This window comes from Protopterus annectens, chromosome 1.part0, assembly GCF_019279795.1.
Source record: "Protopterus annectens isolate FY-2018-M chromosome 1.part0, PAN1.0, whole genome shotgun sequence".
Taxonomy (NCBI): domain Eukaryota; kingdom Metazoa; phylum Chordata; order Ceratodontiformes; family Protopteridae; genus Protopterus; species Protopterus annectens.
The window spans coordinates 1535580416-1535592746 of NC_056725.1; the positions used below are offsets into that span (position 1 = coordinate 1535580416).

At 41.3% G+C, this 12331-nt stretch overlaps 1 protein-coding gene across 7 annotated transcripts in view; it reads right to left on the reverse strand.

Annotated features, from left to right (window-relative positions):
- Positions 1-12331, reverse strand: part of FAM227A (family with sequence similarity 227 member A) — a 1098330-nt gene that overhangs the window by 15097 nt on the left and 1070902 nt on the right. The window lies entirely within an intron of this gene.

Here is a 12331-nt window from a genome sequence, read left to right on the forward strand (position 1 = left end):
ATTATATCCGAGGGTTACACAATTCCCTTTATTCAAACCCCAATTCAGCAAAAGGGAACCCTTCCAGATGTTCCACCCGGTCTAAGGGAACTAGCAGTACCAGAGATATCAAAACTGCTAGCAAAAAGAGCCATCCAGCCAGTCCCAGCAGACCAAATAGGATCCGAATCTACTCAAGGTTCTTTTAGTACCAAAAAGACAGGGGACTGGAGACCAATATTAGATCTGAGCAAACTAAACAAGTTTGTAAAGAAAACAAGATTCCGGATGGTCACGCTTCAGTCCATTCTACCCTTTCTGGGCAAGGACAATTGGATGTGCTCGGTAGATCTTCAGGATGCGTACTATCACATAAAAATTCACAGGCGCTCCAGAAGATTTCTCCGCTTTTGGCTGGGGACCAGTCACTTCCAATTCAGGGCCCTGCCCTTTGGACTCACTACAGCCCCCAGAGTGTTCACCAAATGTATGGCAGCGGTTACGGCTCACTTGAGATGTCGAGGATTCCAGGTGTTTCCATATCTAGACGACTGGCTCCTCACTGCCACCACCAGGCATCAACTTCTCCAAGCCAGAGATTACACCATTCACATTTGCAGAGGGCTAGGGATTTCTATAAATTTCGAAAAATCTGCCTTGTCGCCTTGTCAATCTATTACTTTTATAGGTGCAAAATTGGACACCGTACAACTTTCAGCAAAGTTAACAGACCAAAGGATCTTGGACATTCAAAGTCACGTCCAGGTGATTCTTCTCAGCAACAAAATTCAGGCCAGATTTGCTCTGAAAGTATTGGGTCTTATGGCGGCCGCCATAACACTTCTTCCCTTTGCCCGCTTTTACATGCGTCTTCTACAATGGATGCTATTCGCCCAATGGTCCTTTCAACAACTTCCCATGCGTCACAGGATCACAATAACTCCAACTTGCCAAAGGCATCTGACCTGGTGGATATCGTCCCCACAAGTCCATCAGGGCAGACCCTTTGTTCCTCCTGCCCCGGTCGCCACGGTTACATCGGACGCCTCCCTGATCGGGTGGGGGGGGCATTATCAGGGCAGGATGGTCCATGGCACTTGGCAACCTTTCGAATACCATCTGCACATAAATGTCCTAGAGATGAGAGCAGTGCTTTTAACGTTGCAAGCCCTCAACGACTCTCTTCCCCTGGGAACTTTTGCAGTCCAAACGGACAATATGTCCGTAGTGTGGTATATCAACAAACAGGGCGGAACCAAGTCCTATCCACTGTGTCGAGAGGCTCTCAAACTTTGGCAGTGGGCAATCTCTTCTCAGCGGTTTCTGATAGCAATGCATATCCCCGGGAAATCCAACATCATAGCGGACAGGTTGAGCAGAGCTATTCTCATGCCTCACGAGTGGTCTCTCAAACAATCAGTGACGGAAGAGATTTTTCAGGAGTGGGGCCTTCATTGCTGCGACCTTTTTGCTACACCTCAAAACAGCTAATGCCCAGACTTCTTCTCTCTCTTCCCCCTTCCAGGCCATCCCCCCAGAGACGCTCTAACCCAAGATTGGCCCCGGGGACTTCTTTATGCCTTTCCCCCCTTTCCTCTGATACCTCAAGTAATTCAGAAAGCAACCGCCTTGAGAGCCAAGTTGATTCTCATTGCCCCTTATTGGCCTCGACAAATATGGTTTCCGTTCCTGCATCGTTATCTCTTGGTACAGCCATGGCATCTGGACCCGGTTCCAGATCTTCTGACCCACCAGTCGGGGCAGCTGCACCAATCCACACCTTCTCTCAACCTCACTGCTTGGTTGCTCCACTTCCATCCTTAGCCAGGCTTCCTATGATTTCTAATCCCGTCCGGGATATCATAGTAGCTTCCCTTAAATCTTCTACCAGAAGGATTTACACTAGTAAATGGCAACGTTTCTCCTTCTGGGCAAAAGCTAGGAATATAGACCCCTATACTGCTCCAATTCATTCGGTCTTGGACTTCCTAGCTGAGATTTTTCATTCAGGATCCTCTTCCTCCACAGTAAAAGTTCAGCTGGCAGCCATTTCGAATTTTCATATAGGCTTTTTGGACCACAACATTATGTCACATAAACTTTGCAAGGCATTCCTTCGAGGTATCTTCTTACTTAAACCTCCGATTAGAGACCCCCCACCACAGTGGGATCTAAATTTAACTTTAACATCCTTGATTCTCCCCCCTTTCGAACCTGCGGCTGCCTGTTCATTGAAATTTCTGTCTTGGAAGACACTTTTTCTAGTCGCCATTACTTCTGCCAGGAGAGTATCTGAGCTTCATGCTCTCTGCATTCGTCCTCCCTACTTAATCTTCCACAAAGACAGGGTATCTCTAAGGACTAATCCGTTTTTCTTACCCAAAGTGGCATCGCAGACGAACTTAAATCAATCCATTGATCTTCCAGTTTTTTCCCAAATTATTCTGATAGAGCGGAACAAAAATTACATTGTCTTGATGTTCACCGCCAACTCAGATATTATCTAGACAAAACTAAACATTTTAGGAAATCTGATCAACTGTTTCTATCCTATGCAGAGAACAGGAAAGGCCTTCCAGTTTCCAAGGTGACTTTATCTAGATGGCTGTCTTCTGTGATTACTTACATTTATCAGCTCAGAGGCAAAGAGTTGATTTCTAGGCCAAAAGCCCATTCTACCAGAGCTCTAGCTACATCTACAGCTTTTCAGGCTAGACTTCCAATACACACTATTTGTGCAGCAACCACATGGGCCTCTCCTCATACCTTTGTTTCACATTACAAATTAGACTTGGCCTCCAGAGACAGAGCGAATTTTGGTTCCACCGTTCTCAAGAGTCTGTTCCATTGAGCCACCCAGGATAGAGGTGCTAGGGACACGGTCCCATCCAGCAAGAATGAAGGCGAGATTGACAACTTAACATTAAGAAGTTATGTACCTACCATAACATTCCATGTTAGTTGTCTTCTCATGCGTTCTTTCTTGCGTCCCGCCCTCCATCCCCCTACCCTGGTCAGACCGAGAAGATTATGCCTCTTCTCTTAAGAGGCTTTATCCTTTTTCTAGCTAATCAGCTTCTAGTGTCACTAGATTAGGTTGATCCCTTTTCAGAGCATTATGATGATTATGATTGTCATTTTTAGTATTGTTACTTTTCTTCCTCCTCTACAGTTGGAAGAATATATTCCATAATTTCCTTAGCTACCAAACGGGATCTGGGTAATCTCCGCCTTGCATCATGGGATATAGGGTTGCCTCGAGCTGGTAAAATTAGCTCTCAAGCTTAGCAAGTGCCGAGTCAGAGCCGAGGATCGGCTCCGAACCCATCCAGCAAGAAAGAAGGCGAGAGAAGACAACTAACATGGAACGTTATGGTAGGTACATAACTTCTTATTTAGACAAATCAGCACCCAATGCCCCTGTCCAGCAGGGACATGGGTGGAATCCCAGGGGTATACTTTCTGTTTCCCATCCAGTTATCCAGGTTGTGCTTAAAAAGGGGTAAAGAGGTACTCTGATTGATGTGGAGAGGGAGTCTATTCCATAGATAAGGGATTCTCTGGGACACAAATCTGTCCCGCCAACAAGTCTTGTTGATGTCATAGACCAGGTTGAGGCCACACGTGCTGGTTACTTGAGTAGAGCTTGACTTGCGGATATGCAGCAGTCCCATCAAGGTGGGGTCCATAGTCACTTTGTATGCTCACTTTGTATGCCAGACAGAGGTCACCTCTGAGGAGTCTGTATGAAACTGAGTAGAGGGATAGGGCTTTTAGCCTATCTGTGTATGGTAGATGTTTGAGGCTTTGGATACTCCTGGTGTGTAACCTCTGTGGTTTCTCCAGCTGTTGCATGTGTTTTACAAGGTACATGCCAAAAGGTGAGTTGTACTCAATAATGAGCCTTATAAATGAAGAATACAGGGATGTTATGACCTCCTTGTCCCTGGATGCGATACCCTTACTTATGAGGTGGGCCATGTAGAAGACTTTCCATACCACAGAAGCAACATGGTGGTCAAAAGTCAGGTTGCTATCAACCTGGGTGCCCAAATCCCTCACAACTGATTGAGTCCTTAGGATGTTGTTATTAATGTGATAATTTGTGGGGACTCACTCTCCCCAAAGGGGATGATGATGCATTTTTTGGTATTCAGCTTGAAGCAATGTTTCTGGCACCAGTCATTTGTCTGAGTGAGACCCTCTTGGAGGATGTTCACATCACTAGGGGACTTGATTACAGCACCCAACTTGCAGTCATCTGCAAACTTGGTCAACCATAGCCCACTGGTTTTGTCCTGCACCTCAAAAAAGTATATCCCAAATAACAGTGGCCCCAAGACCAAACCCTGGGGTATGCCGCTTGTTACGGGTCTACTGCTTTAGGTGGCTTCCCCTATTTTGACTTCGTGAGTTCTATCAGTGAGCCAATTTGCTACCCATCTGGTAACATATGGATTGATGCCTAGTTGAGACAGTTTATCTATTATGCCTGAGTGGGGAATAGTGTCAAAGGCTTTGGCCAGGTCAAGGTAGGCAGTGTGCACCATCTTCCTCTCGTCCATGGCTTTGGTGACTGTCTCAAAGAAGTCAACCAAATTTAGCAGACATGACCTCCCCTTGATGAAGCCAAATTGTGTGGGATCAAGTGTTTGGGGGTTGCCAATGTCCTTGTTAATGAGATCCATGATAATCAATTCCATGGCCTTGCAGATCAGGCTAGTTAGGCTGATGGGTCTATAATTTCCCAGATCAGTGGATGCTCCACCTTTGTGTAAAGGGATGACAGTGGCTGTCCTCCACTCAGCTGGGATGAAGCCAGTACTCGGGCTTTGGTTGAATAGGGTGTCTAATGGTGCTGCAACTTCCTGCCTGAGTTCACGTAGGATGCAGCCTGGGATGTTTTCGGGTCCCTTTGAGAGAGCAGGGATGACCTGTTCCCTAGATATAAGGGGAAGGTGCAGGTACTGGGGATGTCCTGATTTACTGATGGGGGGAGGGGCAGAGGGATAAAGTTTTGCTGAATCTGTCAGCCAGCAAGTTTGCTATATCTACGGCATTTGTATATGTGGTGTCCTTGGCCACCAGTTCTGAACAGATCTGCTTTCTTTGAGGTTGTGGACATATATGAAGAAGGCCTTATGATTGCCTCTAGTAGATGTGGCCAATTTGGAATTGAAGTTTGCTTTTGAGGACTTCACTAGTGCTCTTATTTGCTTGTTCAGGCTAAGTAGACATTGCTTCCAATTGGACACCTGCTCCTTCTTGGTCTTGGACAGCAATTTTTTTCCTTTTGTTATAGAGTTTATTTATTGCAGATGTCTACCTGACAGGATTACACTTTCTTGCGTAGCATGACTTAGTCCTGTCAGGTATTCCTGATTCCATGCATCTATATAAATGCTCATATAGTGCTTTGGTGTAGTTTTGGATATTGGTGCAGTTCCTACAGAGGGGAAGGGGGCTATGAAGCTGTTTATACCATCCCTCAGGAGGCTATAATCAGCTTTGGAGAAGTTTTTATGTCTGATCCTAGCTAGAGAGGGGTTGTGGGAGATGGCGACTTTGAAAGTGACCGCTTTGTGGTCAGATCTTACCAGGGAGTTCACTCTAATAATCATCACTCAGTTTCAGGGAAGTGCCCAAGATTTGTGGAATTGTATACAACTTCTAAACTGTCACTTAGCCTCTAAACCAAAAGTAGTCAGAAATCTCTGATTCATATAAAAGACTCCTTTGCTCTCATCTCCCAACATAGATATTCTTTTTATGATTTATATCTATGGAATTAAATGTACAGCACATGTGCAGAATTATTATACTAGAAGCCATTAAATGGAAAATGAGTGATATATCAGGCATTTCTATACATACTGGTAGGCCATATATTATTTGTGTTTTTTTGTTTTTTTTTTTTTTTGCTTCCTTGAAAAAGACTTTGTTCCTCTACAGTAAGTCCCGCAACACTTTTTTTTCTTTTTTTTTTTTCTCTTGGAAAGTAAGTGGTTTGTAAACTGTTTCTGTTTTTCTGAATGGATGCAGAGCTGCTTACAGCCATCTGCAGTCAGGACTGTGAAAAGAGAAGTAGACTCTACATGTATGAGCAGTTCAGCAGAGCAGATTTGAGTTTGAAAGCTAGTATGATGAGGAAATTAAAACAAGTGGGGGAATGGAAATGCACTGTTATTGCTTAACACATGTATTTAAGGAAATGAATGTCTGATGCTTCCTGAATTACTGTGGAATCCATTTTATTATATCTTGTCATTTTCTGTAGCTATACTAGGTTGTTATACCTGATTATTTAGCCATACTAGGGTGTTATGCATGGTATGCATTGCTCAGTACTTTCTAAAAGTAGTAGCAGCATTAGCATCACCTTTGGGAAATCATGTACAAGGAGCTCTTTTGCTGTGACTCAAGACACTGTGAAATCAAAGTTAAAAATCCTAAGTCTAGCCTGTGCAGTGGTGCAGAGAGATAAAGCCCTGACTATGATGCAGGTGATCTGGATTAGATTAGAGTCTTGAGTGTATGAGGTCGTAGTAGAATGTCTTGGGAGGGAAGGAAGATGGGGCACATAGGTGGGGAAAACAATGTGTTTGGGTATCCCTAGTTGAGACCAAGGAAAAGTTACGCAAACTGCTTCCCAAGGGTTGGCAATGTGGCTTGCTGACATCACCCCTTGTGCAAATGAAGTGAGGTTCGAAGTGATCCACCCATTGCACATCCCACCCATTGCACATCCCATCCATGGGGTGGTACTAAGGCAAGCATATGACAAGCAGGTCCCCTACAGCAATGCAACACTGTGCTGGGACACCTTAATGTCCTCACTATTCCTGAACATGAGTTTGAGTATGTCTGGGGGGTAGCCAGAAAAGCCTAGTATAAAAAACACTGACAAGTACTTCATGAGGGTGGGCAGGGTCACCTGCTAGCATCAGACCCCTGAGGAAGTCAGGAGCATTTCAACATGGTCTGGCCATTGCGCATCCTACCAACAGGGCATTATCAAGGCTTGAGTAAAGGAAAAAGGGTTTAAAACAAACTCCCCTCCTGTATCAATATGAAGCTATATTGGGACACCTCAGTCACCTCAATGGCTCTGAGCATGGGTCATAGTAAGTCTGGCAGTTGGCAAGAGAGCCAGGTAGCTCTAATGAACAAGGAGATGCACTGAAGGCAGCTGATGGTCAGTGCAGGGTGCAGTGGCAGCTACAAAAAATAGTCATTAGCTAGTGGAGCAAAGGAGACTTGAGCCACTGGTCAGATGTATATGGATGGAGTAAATACCTGAAGCTTGCCACATAAGAATATTTCACAAATTCTTAAAGAACTTTATTCTGTTAGATATATCCAGCATCTTTGTTTTTTTACTATTATTTTGAAAAAGAGGTATGAAAACAAGTTTCTCTCTCCCCAAATGGGTGTGGAGCCATTTACTTTCCTAACTGCAGCCAGGTCTATGACAAGAAGAAGACACAGTACATTTTTGAGCAGCTGAGCAGAGCAAACACAGTCTTCAAAAAAATGGTATAATGTGGAAAAGTAAAACATGTTTTTAAAGGAGGAACTGAGTATTGTTGCTTCACACAAATAGATAAGGATCTGAACATACAGTTGTTCTCTGCAATTATAGTTAAGGCAATTAATGTGTGATCCTTCTTGCTTTACAATGGCAGCTGTTCTTAGTAGGGGGTACTGGGTAATTTCATTTTTTGTTTTATTGTGTGCTTAGCAGAAATATAATTGCTGTAAGGGTAAGGAGATATGTCAGGGACAAGGACAAAAAACATATGAACAGTGCATCCTGAATATTACCCAGTACTTTCTAACAGTAGTAGCAGGACCTTCAATTAATCATTTAGGAGGACCACTTCTTAAAGCTGTTTTGTAGTGACTTAGGAAACTGTGAGGTCAAGTTTAAATGCTTGGCTAGGGAGGCCTAGGAAGCTTTAACCATTGTTGGGGTGGATTAGCTCCTTATAACCTGCAACATTTATCACAGGTTTGGCACTACAAATTCTTAAAGGAAAATAAACACACACCAGGTAAATACAATTTTTGGGGGCGCTGTGTATCATACTGTTCTGACAATTTAGGCTATGACTAGGATGTTTACGATACTTAGTTTCAAGGATTAAACATATAAAAAAAAAACATCAATTTCAGTTATTAAAATATGACACAATTTAGATTTAATGTTTTGTACATTTGTATGTTGGTGTGTCTGTCTCTGTTGGTCTGTCTGTCCATCTCTGAGTTTAAGTTTGTGTATTTATTGAAGATGTTGTCTACAATCAATTGACTTAAAATGTCTGCCTCCCTAATTATGCATATTAAGTATACAAAGTGAAAGTGAATTTATTTGTTGGAAGAAGTCAATTAAAGTTGTTTTCTTCAGGGATACAAGGGTTGGCAATGTGGCTTGCTGACAACAGCCCTTGTGCAAATTAAGTGAGGTTCGAAGTGATCCACCCATTGCGCATTCCATCCATGGGGTGGTACTAAGGCAAGCATATGACAAGCAGGTCCCCTACAGCAATGCAACACTGTGCCTTAAATTACAAATGCTGTAGTTATTAGAAACATTACTGCCTTAAGATGATATATTTCCTTAGATCCTCACTCATCAGTCCCCACCACACAAGTCAAGACAGCAATGCATTCCTGTGCAAAATGTAATTCATACCAACCACTGAGGGTAAACTGATTTTACTGGGTGGAGATGGAATAGTTTTTTGTATTCTATAATCACAGGAAGCAAAACAGCATTTTAAAATGATCAAGGAAAGCAGAATCCAACATTGTACTACTGAATAAAAAATAAATGGGACACAGGTTGCTAGTGAGGAAGAAAATGGAAACAACTTTGATTTCGTTTTCATGCTGTAAGACATATACCTTTGTTAATATTAAGAATGAAATTATTTTATTAGATGACACTTAATTTTGAAGATGCATCCATTTACATACTGGTTTAAATTTTGATGTTTGCTAATTTGCACATGGGTTTATTTCAATATGGTTGGCTCAGTGAAGCATGCATGTGAGTTTTTGAGTGAAATCATGTGGCACTGATATATGTCAACATGCAAAAACTGTAACTTGTAATAGCTTGCAGCATTAATTATATAAACACGGAAGTCAAATTAAAATAAATAATTTTCTATAGTTATTTTTAATCAACTGCATCATGTTGCATCTCTTTCCCATTATCCTAAGCTGCAAAGCAAGAATATCTCTGCTCAGCTTGGTAAAATCATTTAATAACTTCCAGCCATCTGCTAGCATGTTTAACTGCTTGTGAAAAGCACGATAGTTGTCTTTTTGAGATAGTACAGTAGTTACTTCCCAATGATTATCTTTTTCTTTGAACTACATAAAAACAGTTTCAGTTGTTTGCCAGCATTTTCGACAGCACTTGAGAAAGTAGTTTAATTCTTATCAAGAGTAAAATGTTGCATATTGTTTCCCTGGGATAATTTTTAGACCTATAGCATGTCAGCTCTTGTAGCAGTAATGGCAGAATGGCCAGTAAGGCTGGCATACAGTAGGTTGCTTTTCTGCAATTATTTTAAAATGCTGTATATTGGTACCCATGATCAAAAACTACAAAGCAAGAATATTTCACTTTACCTTATGTAAAGCAGCTTTCAATTCCTTGCTAGTACTTCTGAAAGCACTTGTAAAAGAAACACATTTGACTACATTTGTGACTCTTTAATCAATAACAAAATGATGCAAGTTGCTCATCCTGATCATTTTTTAAACACCTGGGATTCATTAACACCTACACTGTGTACAATAAGTGTACACCATTCTGAGTGAACAGATAACACACACATAACTTACATCTTATTCCTCCTAATTTTAGTTTTCTTACTGATTTTCTTACAGTTTTAAATAGTGATGGGGGATTCATAAAGGTTATTACAAAGTGTAGAATATTTGTACACTTAGTGTAATCTTTCTGAGTGACTAAAAAGTGAAAAACTTGATAGAAATGTTCCTGAATACAGATCGTGTACACTTAGAGTAGGTGTTATTGAATCTGGCCCATAGAATCAAATTCCAGTTATTTGCTTGCACTTCTGACAGTGCTTGTGTCAGCACTATATTTTAATCTAGAACACAATATTTTATCTTGCTTCCCTGTGTTCACTTTTTACCACACATCTTTAACCATTACTGTTCCTGTACAGTTTTTCCGTGAACCAACATTTAGCATTGAGAAATCTCTGCTGGTTATAGTTACCAGTATCATGGATATCCTCTAAACAAGTCAGACTTTTTAAGTTTCTTTGTAGATATGATAAGAAAAGTCTGTATAAAACAGAATGAATTTCAGATATCACAAAAAGTAATGTAAAATGTTGGCAGGGAATATATTATTCAAATTGCTTTGACAGCTGGCTTGGAGAAATGACTGATAATCTGCTCAAGTGCTAGTGACTGACAAGTTTGCTTCCTCTGAATCTACATTGCTATATATAGATGGGCTTGGTCTAATATGGGTTCATAGGTGGGTACTAGGCTATCAGCCCTGGGGCCTATATAAGCCTAGCCAAAAAGGTTCCCTGGCTTTCGCCACCCAATAAAATTATTTTCCATTATATCTATGGCACAAGGCTGTAGCCACTTGCCCCTAGGAACATCTGACTCCTGAGAAGTTTTGATGAAGAATTGATATATTCTTCCACCTTTAATCCAGTCAGATTATAGATTGCTGCAGCAATGATCCTTATGATGGACATCTACTCACCTTGATATCTGTTAGCTTGAAGTTATAATGCCAGCTTTGTAAGCAGATTATTTTTATCTGTATTCTATACTTTCTGCTTTATCTAATTACTGATTTTATGTTTTTGTTTTAATTTCAAGGCTATGCAATACTTAGGCCCATGCATGAAAATAAAGTCTGATTTCATGTAAGTGAGATCGATAAAATGCACTGTAAAAGAATAAGGGACAGAAGGAGTGAAATGCTGCCCTACAGAGTCCCTGGAAGCAATGGTATATAAATCATCATGCAAACCAGTAGTCAAATTGAGAGGTACCTACATATAGGGTAAAGAAGAAGGGATTTGTGAAATCAGGCCTTAGTCACAGAATTAAGATTTCAAGGAGTAAGGGGAATATGTTTTGCCTAGCTCTAACCAATACAGATGGGATGACAGCAGATAAATTAAGAGAAACACATTGGTCAGCAGTGCCATGATGGGGTTTACCATACCTTAAATAATGCAGAAATGTGGCACCTTAACAAAGACATGGGAGTACAGAAGGGTAGTTTTTAGCTTTCTGGGGAAAAACAATGATAAATAATATGCAAATATACCAGGAACTGAGAACGGCATAAAGGCAATGTGACAATAATAAATGAGGATCTAATTTTCCTGAATAGATCCATTTCTATTGTCAGCTTCTGGCAACTGGATTTATGTTTTCCTCCAAGTATTCCTTTCACCTGTCAATAGTATCCCAATGTAAAGTCAGTATTACTCCATTTTTGCTAAGAACAGCAGAGGCAATAGCCCATCTTTTTTTCCTGAGTTATTGAATTGTGTATCACAGCTGCTTTGAGACTGTCTGCAAGTCATCCTCCATGGTTTCATTAAACACTTTCCCTCAAATGTGACTTTGCTTCATTGACTACCACATTTGCTACTTTCCTGACTTGTTGGTACCTATTAGAAAATAAGTGGGTACTCACCAGCACTGCATGGAAAATATCCTTCTTTAACCTGACAGCTTCCCCTCACCACTGATGTTAACAAATGAATCCTAGTGTTGCAACCATTGCATCATTAACCACAAAATGGCCACAGTTACTTGCAACTGTCCCAAGTACTGATGGCTTAATCAAAGTGTATTCAGGCTGGATATTCACAAATTCCTTATTTACAGGAGAAAAGCTCTTCAAGATGTTTTAGTTGAACTAGCCCCGTACAGAAGCTTTGACTAGGCATTCCCAGGAGACCACTACTACATGTCTGGATTTCCTGGGTCTGTCCATTTACTGCCTCAGCCATCTGATCTACCTTACTGCTAAATGGTAATCATTTAACAGCTCAGTACTTTTCTTGCTCCAAGTGCTCATAATGTATGTCTTTAGGTCTGATGGCATGACTTCAGAGTCAGTCACTGACCTTTGTCCCAAAGAGATCCGGTAACCAATACACTTATGTACATTGTTGTGTTTGAACACAGTATTTATTATGGATAGTCCATGGCTTGCACAGAACTTTAGAAATAATTTACCATTCAAGTTTGGAATAGACAAACGCGTTTTCTAAATCACTCCCCTGTATATATATCTGCACTGTTCCTCACACAAGTGTTGCAT